The sequence below is a fragment of the Camelus bactrianus genome, chromosome 8 (genome assembly GCF_048773025.1).
Source record: "Camelus bactrianus isolate YW-2024 breed Bactrian camel chromosome 8, ASM4877302v1, whole genome shotgun sequence".
NCBI lineage: Eukaryota > Metazoa > Chordata > Mammalia > Artiodactyla > Camelidae > Camelus > Camelus bactrianus.
Genome location: NC_133546.1, coordinates 54,162,188 through 54,174,600, shown reverse-complemented (window position 1 = coordinate 54,174,600; position 12,413 = coordinate 54,162,188). Strand labels below are relative to the sequence as shown.

At 38.6% G+C, this 12,413-nt stretch overlaps 1 protein-coding gene across 36 annotated transcripts in view; it reads right to left on the bottom strand.

Annotated features, from left to right (window-relative positions):
- LOC141578372 (uncharacterized) overlaps positions 1 to 12,413 on the bottom strand; it is a 159,122-nt gene that overhangs the window by 77,222 nt on the left and 69,487 nt on the right. The gene's annotated exons all lie outside the window — the stretch shown is intronic.

Genomic DNA, 12,413 nt, shown 5'->3' with positions numbered 1-12,413 from the left:
ATATAGTTCCCTGTGCTATACAGTAGAAACTTGTTGTTTATCTATTTTATATATAGTTCTCTAGTCTAGTCAGCACTAAAATATTGTTGTTTTTATTTTTAGTCAACCAGAGTGGAACTTTCATGACATTCATATATAAAGTGAAAGGGAAAAGAATCAAAATGTATTACTGTCTCAATGGCAAAAAGTATAACTTTACAGTTAATTTTTCTTTAAATTTCCAGAAGCAGCATAGCCTTTCCATAGTCACTATTAATACAGATTCTATGATCTAGTTCTCCTGAGAGTACTAGCGCTTTTCTTGATAGCTCTTTGGTACAGGTTCGTATTCCATTTTTACATTAGCACAGAACTAGTTGGCAAAGAACCCTGAAATCAGTTTCCTATTTAACACATGATAATCACACACTTTTGCTTTAACACTTTCACAAGTAGGCACTAGGTTATTTTCAATGAAGGATCTGAAAGTTCCAAGGCTTTCTATTTTTTTTTTTTTTTCTAAGTGTTTCTTCCCATAAATCCCAACACAACTCTATTGGAGAAGTTATTCAAGAAGAGTAGAAAATTTATCTGCAAAACGTCTTGGTCACATTTTCAAGACTTCTTTTCCTTTTCTGAAGTTTCTTTGCTTCTCATATTCTCTCTTCTTTGCCATGCCCACCCATTTCCATCCTTTATTTTCTGATACAAATACTTCTATCTCCTCAATTTTTTCCAAGACTGACATTATTGTATGTCAGCAACTTGATAGAAGATGTCAACCAAGTAAGAAAAATGGGGATTCTAATGACAATTCAGGTATAGAAAATGAGTTCTAGAAAATTTATAAAGATATTTAGTTATCTTGCTCCAAAAAGTTTGTTATCATCTTTCTCTTATCCTTACTCCGAACTTCTTAATTTCTGAAACCCTTGAATTTTCTGTAGAGAACTTTTTTTTTCTTTTTTTTTTTTTAAGGAACTTTCTTAATCTACTATCTTACTATCTCACTTTTCTGATGTGGTTTCTTCCTTCTTTACTAGAAAGGTAACTTTAATCTCTTTCATTGGAAAGAACACCCTTTGGATTTCCAGGTAGATTCCTTTAATAATACAAAAGATTGGTGGTGGTTGGGGGGGGAATTGCAGACATTTAAGACAATGCCGCAATTTTCTCATTATCTGAACTTATAATTAGTCACTGATTTTAGCGGTAAATGCCAAAAGTTCATTTACTCATTTCCTGTCACATACAGGGTAGAAGGATCCCATTCACGAGACCCAGGATCCAGCACTGAAGCCAAACCATGGGCTCTCTACCATACTCAGATCCCTCTACAGTCCCCGTTGCTGTCCAGGGCTGCCTTTAGGAATAAGGAGAATACTCGTTTGTTTGTTCAAAATAGTAGTTTTACCATGTACTTTCACTTTTATGACTTAATTTCTCTGTCCCTGCTAGGTATTATCCATCCTCACATATTCACTTTGAAATGCAAAACTTAACTGAATAAGCTGCCCTACTAATGCCCAGTGGCTCTCAAATTTTATTTACCCAAAGGGCCAGTGGGGAAAGGGGCACTGGGGGCTTTACACCGTGATCACCGTAAGTCTCTTTGTAACTACCTACATATACATACAAATAAGAATAAAGACTGTGCTCACTACATAAATCGGTCTCTAGAGAAAAATTGTAAATGTGTGGCTTAAGCCTAAGGTCACAGCTGTAACTGTGCTTGATCAAGGAAACAAACACATCCATCCTGAAGCAGTACGCACTTCTAAACACTTAGTTTCCCTGACTGTGTTGAGGAACAAAAACAAAGGCTGTAATGGAGCCAAAACAAAACCATAATTTAAAAGATGCTTTTTAGGTTGATATATGTACATATATAGTCATAACATTTTTCTGCCATTACCATAAAAATCTCTAACTCAATTCATTCAATTACTCATTCATCAAACCTTTATTTAGCAGGACAGACCAACTATAGACCCTGAATCTCAAAATTACACTGAAATGACAGTAATGTAAAGATTTTTTAAATAAAGTGTACAACTCCAAAGGACAAGAAGTATGAAAAATACGTCATTAGATAAGAGGGCTTTTTTTTAACGTTTTAAGGAAAAAGGCAGATGGTGGAGTGGTAACTGAACAGAGCAGAATAGTGTCACCACCAAGGACCTAAAGGATGACGGTGATTATCCCTAACACACCCGCCGAAAACAGATAAATCATGCGCAGTGCAGATGCTGTACCAGCGGTGATTTCATTGCTGGAGTAAATCAGCACATTCCCTGGTACATAGCTATTAATTGGGGAAATTATTATTTTTTTCCTTATATGTGTTAGCAAAGTACACCTGGGCAGTTTGGCTCCAGTTGGCACCCCACTATCCAACCCCAGGGCTCTATCAGCTCTCCAGCACCCTCTCACAACACAGCCCACAGGGACGTTGACTGCCTCTCCGTTCCATAGAATGGCATGCTTTCCACAATATGCTGACTGAGCAGTAAGCAGTTACTACTCTATACTTGGTAAAGCCAGGTGTCCCAAAGGGCAGGATAAGATTATTCCAAAAATTCAAAGGCCTGCCATCTTTGTAAATTTTCTGGGGATCTTGTAGCATGTCGAGATAGCTCTTCCAAGGTGATAGTGGGCTCTTCCTTCCACTAAAATATAGGCACAGCACTTAGTAGGCTCTTTTGGACTTGGAAGGCATTGTATACTTATTTGGGTATGTTATTCTGACCCATTTATCTTGCAAAGCTGCCAGGTTTGAGTGGGACATTTAATAAGAGAAGATTCAGCAACAGGTCCAGAGTGCCATGACAGCTGCTCCACCACTTGGGCTACGTAGCCCAGCAGATTCACTGGTGTTTTAAGTGTCCGTGGCAGACAGGCATTCTGCATGGCATGGGGTGGGCCCCCTATCGGTGAATTACAACCTTTATAGGTGAACAGAGACCTTTAGGATTTTGGAACAAAGCCACACAGCATGAGCATTCCACATGAACTTGGTGTTGTCTGACCTGAAGCCATGAAGTCAGGTGTGCACAGAGCTCTTCACCTTAAACAGAAGTGGTATATGTGAAGTCAGATCTCATGGGTGCTGTGGGCATAGTTAGGTAATATAAGCAAATGGCTCATATTCCCATAGCTCTTATTCTTGCTACATTGATCCTCTCTTCAAACTTCTCCTGTGGCCTCATCAAGAGGAGTTCCTTATGACCAGTTAATTAAAGAAGAAAAATTGAGGTGTGACTTAGAAATGGTTCTATACAGCATGTTGGTGCCACCCAAGAGTGAAGAGCTGTAACACTACAGCCCCACTCAGGAGCCCTTAAGAACATGGCAAAGGGAAAACCTCCCAGTGGGCAAAACTTTGAACAGTATACAGGAACTCCTTGGAATCCCCAGGGGATTGGTTCCAGGGCCTCCGTGGATATCAAAATCCAAGATGCTCAAGTCCTTTATATAAAATGGTGTAGTATTTGCATATAAACTACACACATCCTCTTGTATACTTTAAATCATCTCTAGATTACTTATAACATCTAGCAGAATGAAAATACTATGTAAGTGTTTGCTGGTGTATAGCAAACTCGAGTTTTGCTTTCTGGAACATCCTGGGTTTTTTTTCAAACATTTTTGATTGGTGGTTGGTTGTAGCTGCAGAAGCAGAACCCGTCAATATGGAGGGCTGACTGTACCTGGTTGTTCCATTTTGAAGGAAACATGTCAGAGGTACAGATCTATACTTATCCATGGACAGTAGCTAATGATCTGGCCAGCTGGCCATGTAAATACTCACCAGATAGCAACTTGAAAACTAAGGAGCTAAACAATCTGTTAGACAAGATGACACATTCTACAGAAGTTAACCAACTTCTTTTTCTACTCTTGTTCTTCCCCAAAGGGATTATGAACAAAGTAACCATGGAAGTAGAGCTGGAGATTGTACATGGGCTCAGCAACATGGGATTTTCAATTACCAAAACTAATCTGGCTACAGCCACTGAGTACTCAACTGAGAACATAGAGACCAAAATTGGACTTATTGAATATGGCATCATTCCCTGGGGCACTGGCCAGCCATCTGGTAGCAGGTTGATTACATGGACTACTTCCATCATGGAAGACTTTGTTCTTATTGGAATATACTCATATCCTGGATAATTTTATCAAATTAAACTGTCAATCACAAGATCAGTATGTTTAGCATATATACTTCCTTTCTTTCACAGAATATCCTATATGTGTCAGAGAAAATGAATCAGAAAGCTAAAAATTTCTACCTATGTAGTTATGCTTTTGGAATAAAAGCAGTGGAAATTCAAAACTGAAACAATTAGAATTTTGTTTTTTAAGTACTTAGAAGCATATCAAGATATTTACTCAGTACTCAAAAAGAGAATTTCTATTCTTAAAGAGAGTAACTTAGTGTCTCCTGAGTTTTGCTAAAAAGGGTAATGTCAAAGAATGTCTTAAGCTTTTTTAATATAAGCTTTCTAAAAAAATTCCACAGCAACTCTGCAAGATTATTATTACTATAATCCCCATTTTAAGTATGATGAAGCTGAACAATTATATGCCACCAGACTAGATAATTTAGAAGAAATGGGTAAATTCCTAGAAACATACAATTTACCAAGACTTAATGATTTAATACAGTCCCAGAAATTCTGAAAAGACGAATAATGAGCAGGGAGATTGAATCAGTAATTTAAAATGTCCCAACCAGTACCAGATGGCTTCACTGGTGAATTCTATAAATTGGGAGTTTGGGATTTGTAGATACTAACTACTATATATAAAATAGATAAACAGCAAGGTCCTATGTATAGCACAGGGAACTGTATTCAATCTTCTAATAGCCTATAATGAAAAAGAATATGAAAAGGAATATATATTTATATATAACTGAATCACTATGCTGTACCCCAGAAATTAACATTGTAAATCAACTATACTTCAATTAAAAATAAAATTAAAAAACATATAGGTGAAAGTGGATTATAAAATACAAAGTACCATTAAAAAAATGTATTATAACCATGATCTTTCTATGGCACTTCAATTATTTTATGCAATCAATATATTTATTGTACACCATTGGCAGAAGTATAAACTGGTTCAACTTTCTGGTGGTTAAATAGGAAGTATTATTCTACATTAAAAATAAATAATTTAAATATTATCTGGAATTCTGTATTATAGAAATAATAGTAAAAACATGCACATAAGGATATTTATTACAGATATTATTCAAGAGTGAAAAACTAGACCGTCTTCGAAATGCTCAACAATAATAGTTAGATGAATTATAGTACACACACGCTCGAGAAAGAACATGGACCTACCACATATAAGAAGCTAATCTACAACAGTGACACCAAAGAATATTTATCATACACTGAGCGAAAAAAATCAACCTGCAGATTGACACACAACATAGTCCCATTGTTGTACAGGTATGTAGATGTGTGTACACGTGTGTGTATGCACATGTGTATGTACATGTATATGCGTATGTTTAGACAGACAAATAGAAGAACATATACTCAACTGATGAAAAGGATTTCCTCTCTAGTGTGAAAATAAGGGTGCAAAATATATTTTCCTTATTTACTTCTGGCTTTGTAAAATTTCTCTTCACATTAAGCAAGTACTGATCTTTATTTTTCTGTCGAGCTTTTCTTTACTGTTTCCTAAATAAAACAGTACGCAGGCTGCAGCCTATCTTCTTTGTAACCTGTCAGCCTAACACAAAGCTCTGTACACCAGTGATGCTAAAAAATGCAATAACCATTTAAAGCACCCTTTAACCACGGACAAGAGAAGCAAGCCATCTAGCTTGTGGATCCTTGATGACTGGGCTCAGTGAAGGCCCTGGGTTCAGGCTTCTCAGGGCTCCCAGCACCCCAGGGCCTTGCTCACTGGATCCGCTCTAAAGTTGGCTTTGAGTCCACTGAGCCCAGGCTACTGGGAAGGGCTGAGCAACACCATTTTGAGATAATTGCTGCTGCTCTAGAACTCTTCCGTCCCTTAAGGAGCGAACTAAACACATATTTGGCTGCATGTAAAGACCAGCGGACTAATAGGATTACCCAGGTGTCCTAGCAAATTCATAACTGTCACAGCAGAATAGAAACAGGTAAGAATTTGAAATACTGGCCTTACTCAGACTGTCTGCTTTTGTCTTGAACATAGTGAAAATCTAAAAGAAAGGAAAATGCCTAAGAGAAAGGAGCACTTTTGTCCTGGGTTACAGAGCATCTCTCTTCCACTCTGGGCCAGAGGCGATGCTGGAGGAGAAAAGGCCACACCGCTGGCCTCCTCTGATACTCACCACACTCTCAGCCAAGAATTTCCCAAAGGCTTCCTCCCTCCACCCCTGTCCTTCCTCTCATTCAAGAAAGAAATAAATTGAAAGCTAAGAGGAAAGAGACCATGTATCACACATAAATCCACTCCTTACTACTCGTCTAGAGAGTTTAACAGGAAAAGGGGAATGGTAGACAAAGACACACCAGGATGGATGCAAATATCCTGAGTCTACTCCTGAGTTCTCGTATAGGTAGACATAACCAGAAGTAAAGAACCAGGCATTTCACCTCAGAGGTAGCCCAAATTTCAACTTCATTTCATAAGAAAAAAAAGCAATCACATACGTTGGGCATCCTGCCTTAAAATTAAAAAAAAAAAAAAAAGTCTACAAATAAATGTATATCACTATAGCAATGTCTACCTTTTTTTTTTTTTGGCTGAATTGTTATTTTTTGGTTTATCTGTAGGTAGAGTAAAAGGAAACTTTGAACAAACTAATCAAAAGAGAATATTTAACAATCAAGTAAAGTGGATGGGGTAGGGGAGGGCTTATTTGAAGTCATTTTTATAATGAGAAATTCATCACTTCATCAAAATTTCTCTTATTTTCAAGGTATATCTAACTTAAAACCTATATGCAATGAAGGTAAAGGGAAAAAAATGCTATGTGCACATTTTAAGTATGAGCCACAAGCAATGTTCTATTTATAACACTGTTCCATTCCTAATATATTTCTGATTCCAACCAGAATATTCGCCACAAAAAGTTTTTCTCATGAACGTTCAAAGGAACATTTCATTCTCCCATAGACATTTTTAAAATTAGATTATTAAACATGAGGATTTATTTGCATTTGAGTTACTTTTCCCCACAATCACCATGGAGAAGTTAAACTAAGTGTCAGTAAGGGCTCTGTTTCAGAGGAAACTATTCTAAGTGACTTTTGATGACAATTAAAAGGGAAACTCAAGTGGCCAGAAAGGTCAGCATTTAACAGAAAAAGTAAATTAATTGTCATTAAAAACTAGAAAAATGTATTTTTTTTAAGTAGCTCATAGAATTAACCTTCTGGAACATTTTCTAGAAATACAAAAAGCAACAGAAATGATGAGCCCCATGGGTGACAGCGTTTGTTCATCTTCCCTTTGTCCCTTGTTCCTAATTCTTATTCTTTGGCTCACATTCATTAAGCCGTTGTTCTGCTAAGAATTTTCATCTGCCTATTACAGATGAAAATGCAGGCCAATTTAATTCCATCAGACTTTTTGAACAGTTCACAGATACATTACTTACCTGCCACTGATGTTTCTCACAGTGGTGCTTGACAGTAAATTCAACAATTGGAAGGAAATACCGAGTCTCATTAGGTAATGAGCCTGGAATCTTAAATCATAGCTCTGCCTAGATCTATAACTGCTATGTCAAAACTTGAATATCTCCTTTTACCACCTCTAAACTACTTGTATAGACCACACATTTTGTTTTGTTTTTCACACCAAAGGGAGTACACAGGTACTCAGATTGAAATCCACATGCTAATTAAAACCAATGTAATTTAGTCTGACTTTGAGAAACACACATAAAAAAGAAAAAAAAAGTTTTAAAAGGTTGGTTCTTTTCTTCTCATGCCACAAGCAATCTCCTCCCTGCCCACTCTTCAATTACTGCCTGTATGCAGATACCTGACAAATGTGTTTCAATAGCACAAACCTTACTTCTGAATTCCAGGCTCAGTACCCAACTGCTCCTTTACCATCTGCACTGGATATCTCAAAGGCACCTCAAACCCTAAATGCCCAAGTTAAACTTAGGGGGATGGTTCCTGCCCCCTCAAAGTGACCCCACACCAGAGTTCCTGTGTTCAGTGACTGGAGTGCCACCCATCCGGCTGTACAAGCCAGAAACTGAAGAGTCACCTTGACAGCTTCCTGCCTCAGCCATGATTCATTCCCTCCTCCAAGAACTGTCAACTTTAACTCCTAAATATTATTTCTATCAGGCTACTTCTCTCCAATCCCTCTCCATCATCCTGGTCCAAACTCAAAACTACCAGCAAGATTCCTGAGGCAGGAATTTTTGCCTGCGTTATTTGCTACTGATTCCCAACAGCTACAACCGTGCCTGCCACACAGTCCATGTTTGGTAAACATTTGCTAAGTGAATTACAGCCTGCTGCTGACTATTCACCCAGCCCCAATTCCTGTTCACTTTCTGAATGCCTACTCTTCCATCACTGTGGGAATCTTCTCTGGCCAAGACCAAGCCAACCCCTACCCCCACCCTACTGTCTCATTTCCACGTGTACTTCTCTGTGATAACACTCTATCAGCAATCATTTCACAGTTACCCACAGCATCCCTAGATCCATACCTGTGCCCAGGCCTGCTCTGTTCCTGCCCTGACTAGAGAGAAAAACCCAGGAAGGCAGAGGTGTGACTTTTCTTGCTCAGCACTGTATCCTTAAACCCAGATAGCAGCCTGGCAATATAGCATACACTCAATAAAAAGCTAGTGAGTCATTACTTCTAAAAATTCTGCCATCACATTTATAACTCAGTACCTCCTTTTATTCTCTGTTTTTGAAACCCTTCAAAAAGAGTTTACAACAGTACCTTTATACTTCTTTATTAAAACGTTTGGTGCATCTTGTCTATTTGGAAGCAAGCTGCAGAGATTAGCATAGTAATACACAGGGAAAGGATGCAATCAAGTTCCTGGTGGGATCTGAGTCTCAGGGCAGTGTTCTGCTCTCTAAGTAATGAGCCAGTGAGTTGCTGTAGTATGATTGTTTATGTCCCACCCCACTCCAATAAAATCCATAAGTTGAAAACCTAATGGGCCAATGTGATAGTATTAGGGGGTGGGGCCTTTGGGAACTGATTAGGTTGGAAGGGCAAAATACGCATGAACGGGATTATTGCTTTTAAAATAGAGGCCTGAGAAAGCTCCCTTGGCCCTTGTGCCATGTGGGGACACAGCAAGAAGTCAGCAGTCTGCAGCCTGGAGAGGGGCCCTCAGAGTACCATACTGCCATGCTAGCACCCTGATCTCAGACTTCCAGCCTCCAGCACTGGGAAGAACAAATTCCCTCGTTTATAAGTCACTCAATCTGTGGTATTTTGTTACAGCAGCTGGAACAGACTAAGTAGAGGAACACAAGTATATGAAAATCTACGGTCTAGAAATTATGTGAATGGAAGCAGCAGATTCACAGAAACTAGGGGAATATGAATCTAGGATTAAAGCCTGAGCAGTACTAAAAATATAAATATAAAAGAATAATAAAAATCAGAGCAGTATGCAACTCTTACAGACTATGAATGGGAAACTAGGACATGAGAACAGTGAGAGAGAAGCTGGGAAGTGCTCTGACTCTGTTTACAAGCCTATCTGTTCACTCAGCCCCACCTGCCACCTGAGCCTCCCTAAATCCCCTGGACGTTAGCTGCCTGCCCAAATCTGACTCCATACAACCCACAAAGGTTCCAGCTCCTCCATCCACTTCTCAGCTCATATTACTCACCACACTGGTAGGCCTGGGATTGGCTTTCCACTGGCTGCCCAGAGTGGCTCCTTCAAGAGTGGAGGTCGAACTACTCTGGGGTGAATTTTGGCCCAGGAGGCATACAAGACAAAAAGGATGTCTCTTCCTTACATCCCTGACTAACCACCAGGCCCATGCAGGGTTCCTTAAAAACCTGTCTAGAAGGCAACTCAGCTGATGAAGCTGTGGCCAGATCAGTAACATACCACTTTGCATTTGCTTTTCCTCCCTCCCTGCCTCACTTCTCTTTTCCCCTCACTCTTGCTACCCTGGGATTGCACAGCCCTTCCATTAGGTTAGCTTTGCCTCAGGCTATGGTTTCTAGGAAACTCCACCTAAGAAAAATAAAAGCACTGAAAAAGAGATTCTAATCCCCAATGTTCATAGTAGCACTATTTACAATAGCCAAGACATGGAAATAACCTAAATGTCCATTGACAGATGACTGGATAAAGAAGTTGTGGTATATTTATACAATGAAATACTACTCAGCCATAAAAAAGAATAAAATAATGCCATTTGCAGCAACATGGATGGACCGGGAGATTGTCATTCTAAGTGAAGTAAGCCAGAAAGAGAAAGAAAAACACCATATGATATCACTTATATGTGGAATCTAAAAAAAAAAAAAAAAAAGACAAACTTATTTACAAAACAGAAACAGACTCACAGACATAGAAAACAAACATGGTTCCTGGTGGGGGTGGGAGGAAGGGATGAGAAGGGATAAATTGGGAGTTTGAGATTTGCAGATACTAACTACTATACATAAAATAAACAAGTTTGTACTGTAAGCACAGGGAACTATATTCAATATCTTGCAGTAACCTACTATGAAAACAAATATGATTGTGCTGAACACTGGAATTTGACACAACATTGTAAAATGATTATAAATCAATAAAAAATGTTAAAAAAAAACAAATATGAAAAAGAATATATGTATGTATATGTATGACTGAAGAATTGTGCTGTACACCAGAAACTGACACAACATTGTAAAGTGACTATATTTCAATTAAAAAAAAAGAACTAAAGGAAAAAGAAAAAAGAGGTCCTAATTTAAAATGATACTATTACTACTACTCTTTTTCTTCTATACCCAAACTGCAGTTAATGACCTCATCATCCATTTACTTTAACCCAAAACCTGGGAGTCAGACATGGTTTCTTCTCGCCCCTTCACCAGCACCAAACCAGTCGCCTCAGCCTGCCAATTTTACCTCCTAAGTAGGTCTCTGTTTCCCCTCCTCTACACCCCTATGACCTTGTCTGGGTAGGAACCTCCTGAATAGAGGTCCTCCTTAGTCTTGCCTTCCCCTTTTAAGTCCACCCACCAAACTGTAGTCAGGAGAACTTTTTATAAAAATCACAAGCCTAATCACGTAAACACTGAATAGATTTCCATTCACTACAGCAATTTTTTTTCCTCCTCAACAAACCTGAGGGATCCAACATATTCATAAATTGATAAGAATTCAGGGACAGAGGGTGATATGGAAGGATTGGCACCCAAAAAACACGTATGGGAGTTTCCGAAAGACACATGTGTACTTGGAAAAAGCTTCCCTTCTGTCTGCTCTCCCAGATGATAATATGCCTAAGTGGGTTTTGTTGCTGTTGTTGTTTTGTTGTTTTCTTAGTGTCCTTTCTCCCATCACCCAGGAAGAACAGGGCCCCTGGGCCATGGAAATAGCCACGTGACTTCCAAGTACTTCATCTCCATGCAATGACAGGTCTGGGGACGGACAGGCCCATGGCACCTGCTGGTCCCTCTCCCTAAAGGACCTTCCACATTTCTATCTCCGGTCACTCTTACACACTCTTACACTTCCTCTAAGATCTCATTCTCTCCAGAAATCCTTCTCAAGGCTGCAAATTGGACTAAGCATCTTGTCTCTGCATTCCAAGTGTACTCTCTGCACACCCCCACGTTAGCACGGTGTTACAGTAACATTCTCTCCCTAGGAACAAGGTATCTTTTAGGAAATTTTTATTAAGTCTTCACTAAGCCAGGGGGTGAGAGAAGGCTGATTTCTAAAAGGTAATCTCGGATTCCCTTGTATTAAATACAGTCTGTTAAATGTAACTACCCACCAAGTAAAATACCCATCTCTGCGAATCCCTGTAATAAAGTAACAGGACTGTCTCACACTTTAAGATTCAGAGATAATTTTAAACTTAAAAAAAAAAAAAGGTACCAAAAAGAAAGAATATTTCCTTTTCCTAATTATCTGCCTTTAGTTCTCATGCCCCTACATATATTCCAAATGCTGACAGCTCTTTAAGGATCTTTCAACCTAAATGACCAATATTTAGAGACATAGTTAACTCAGTAAGACATTATTCAGCCACTTTGTTTCTTAAGACTGTAAAAACATGGGGAAATGCTTTAAATGTAGTCATAAAAAACAGGATGGAATATTTCATTTTTATAACATATAACTATTTTACACACACACACACATAGAAGCATAAAAGGAAATAATCACCCAAATGCTGAAAGTAATATGTTAATGGTGGTAGGAATGTGGGTTTTTCCTTTTCTTTCTACGTTTTAAT